General features: G+C 39.9%; 1 long non-coding RNA gene across 1 annotated transcript in view; it reads left to right on the forward strand.

Moving 5' to 3' along the window:
- Positions 1-2,379, forward strand: part of LOC110288843 — a 4,134-nt gene extending 1,755 nt beyond the window's left edge. Inside the window, exons 2-3 of the long non-coding RNA XR_002377304.1 lie at positions 1,709-1,771; positions 1,875-2,379. This is a non-coding gene — a long non-coding RNA (uncharacterized LOC110288843). The remainder of the gene's footprint in view (positions 1-1,708; positions 1,772-1,874) is intronic.
- Positions 2,380-3,046: the final 667 nt, after the last annotated feature.

Below are 3,046 nucleotides of genomic sequence, written 5' to 3' on the forward strand. Positions count from 1 at the left end.
CAGTCAGTAGGCTCCTAGGAGGGCTGAGGTAGCCTTCCGTTACAGCACTGCCTGTAAACCAAAACCCAAATCTTCTGCTGCCTGCCTTATTTAAAACTGCTGTCAGCCTAGTCCCACTACTGACCTTAGTCTCTTCATATGTACTATGTTTACTGTTTCTAAAAACATGTATGGAATAACATTGGGTATCTCTTTGTACAGTCAATAGGGTAACAGAATAATTTGTCATCCAAACAGACATACCATTGCAAGAGAAAGCGCAACCAACTGTGCTTGGACAAGAGATGTAAACTGAAACTATGTTCTATAAATTGAGGTTAAAGCCACCATAAGATGGACTGCAGTGACTTCTGATGCTAGCCAGAGCCCCAAACCCACATCTTCCATGATATAAGAGCGCCTGGCTATGTAGGCCCTATCTCCTCTCCTCCTCACTCTGTTTTCAGGTTTTCACATAAACTTAATTTTGCAGAGTCCCTTCTGATCCTGTCTCATCTAGCACATCACTGCCTCTTCACTCTTTGATTTCCCCTATATTATTACTTCTTGATACTGTATGATGCATCCATTCTGATACAGCTGTGTAGACTTCCACCTGATTGTATGCACCATGAGGGGAGGACCAGGTACTGTCCATAACTCTAGACTCACTGCCTTAGGTAAAACCAGCATATGACAGGGGCTCAATAGTTCCTTTTTAAAAGGAATGCCTTGCCTTTGAACTGAGTTAACCCAAGTTCCCTGGCTGCTCACCTCAATATCTTCTCTCAAGCCTGCTCCTGTCTTTTGGCCTCTAATTCCTGATGCCCTTCCTGTCTTCAGTAAGTGCACTGATATCCTTCTGTATGGAGAACCAATTTGTATTAAGGTTTGGCTGCCATCAGTTTTTCTCTTGAAAATTTCAAAATGCTAAAAGAATTTTGGTTATTCTTCATATTCTGTCCTGGTTAGAAACACATCATAATATACATGTAAAACAGAAAACATGACATTCCTTATCTGTATAAAAGGCATGACAGTGTTCCAACAGTATTTGCCTCAAAAATTTTAATATTAAATTATATTAAATATTAATTAAATAGTATTAAATATGCTACTTTATATTAACTTTGTGGAATATGCCAAATATGATGTAGTCAATATAAATATAATGTAATCAATTTGAAGAGTTACAGTGAGATAATTTACACCTTCTGTTTTGAATTATCTTCAAAATCCAGCACAAGTTTTATTTGTAATACGTTTCAGGTCAGAGAAGCCATATTTCAGGAGATTCAAAGTCACAGAGGACTATAGAGGCTACTTGGGTGGAATAGGTGTGAAGAGCAGGCCAGACACTGGAACAACCACTCTCTGTAGATGCGAAGGAGAGTGCTCAAGATCCATTATTTCCCAGGAAGCTCACCCTCAGACCTCAGTGGAGATTGTGTTGCTGAGGTGGTGTCATCTTTTGGGATACTGAAATCCTGAAAGGACACCTCTGTCTCTCCAGCACTTGGCACTTGGTGACACTTGTGGAAAGCCACCATGGAACACCAGTAAAAGGTGCTAGAGGATCATCATCTGGTTAGCAACACAAGATGGGGGAGGGTACGCCCCGGCCAGGTGCCAGATTGCTGGCTGCCTCACGAAGTGTGTATGAGAAAATCCACTGCACAATATAAAATTTGTGTTAATGCTTTCCTCTTCTTTCATGTATTTTATGCAGGATAAACTATCCAGCAAAGAAAAGGCCAAGCTGCCGTCAACAGTCTTACCACAGTTATCTTTGGTAATTTATCTATATAATTTCTAAAATGTTACCATTTGTATGCTTATTTTTTTAAAAACTTACTTTTAATAAGGGTTCTCAAATGCTTTGATTCTCCTTCCAGCCCATTGTCCAAAGGCAGGGGAGAAAAGATGGTAAATAGGACAGGGGATGTGGACCTGTTTAGATGTAGTTTTTTGGGGTCATCCCAATCTCCATTTGTCAGGGTACTAGCAGTCCAGTTCAGTAGTGACAGGATACAAAACAGGAATCAGCAGCAATGGCAGGATCCAAAGAAACTGCCAGACCTCTGTTGAATGGACACCAGTCAGCAGGATGACCAGAATCAGCCAGGAGGCCAAGAGAAGTTCTCAGCTGTGCCTCTCTCAATGAATGGAAGATCAGTGAAGATGTAAGACCAAGGAAGTGGTGCAAAGCTAGCTATGCAAACATCATTACCTGCCATTGAATCTTATTTATATTCTCTCCAAACATCACATGTCCTACCACAGGACTTGCCTCAGCAAAACACCACATGAGTCTGTATCACCTGACATATCCAGAAATTTCCACTTTATCAGTTTTCAAAGGTTTATTGGTTCCAAACTTAAAACAAAATACCAAATCTCTGGTTTTGTGATCTGACTGGATTCTTTTCTGATAGAGAAATTCTTATATATATATATATATATATCATTGTACCCATAATTTCTTATAATTTACAGAATATTCAATGATAAACAAAGATATTTATCAAGATGGATTAGCAGGAAGATCACGGTCAGGAAATAATGGCTCAGAACAGAGCTCTATGATCTTTGGGAAGTCATTTCCTTCTCTGAGTTTCAGACTCTGAAAATGGAAGTATTGATTATCTCTGTGGTGATGAACCTTACAGTGCTGAAAGGCCATTCTACAAAGGATCTTGTGGGTCCTTGAATGATCAGTGTCCTATGGGAAAGACAGTGGGCATTTCAGTTACTGAAGTACTGGACTAGTTAACGTTGATTCTCTTTCATAGCTATCCTGAATTCAATACCATCAAATTACCTTCCTGTAGCTTCTGGGATTTAAATTTAGATAGAGTTTCAGTAAAGACCAGTTTTTTTTAAAGGCATTTTTTATTAGATATTTTCTTCATTTAAATTTCAAATGCTATTGCCAAAGCCCCCTATTCTCTCTCTCCCTCCCTGCTCCCAAACCCACCCACTCCTGGATCCTGGCCCTGGCATTCCCCTGTACTGGGGCATATGATCTTCCAAATACCAAGGGCCTCTCTTCCCATTGACTATGCCA

This window comes from Mus caroli, unplaced genomic scaffold, assembly GCF_900094665.2.
Source record: "Mus caroli unplaced genomic scaffold, CAROLI_EIJ_v1.1 scaffold_22784_1, whole genome shotgun sequence".
Lineage (NCBI taxonomy): Eukaryota > Metazoa > Chordata > Mammalia > Rodentia > Muridae > Mus > Mus caroli.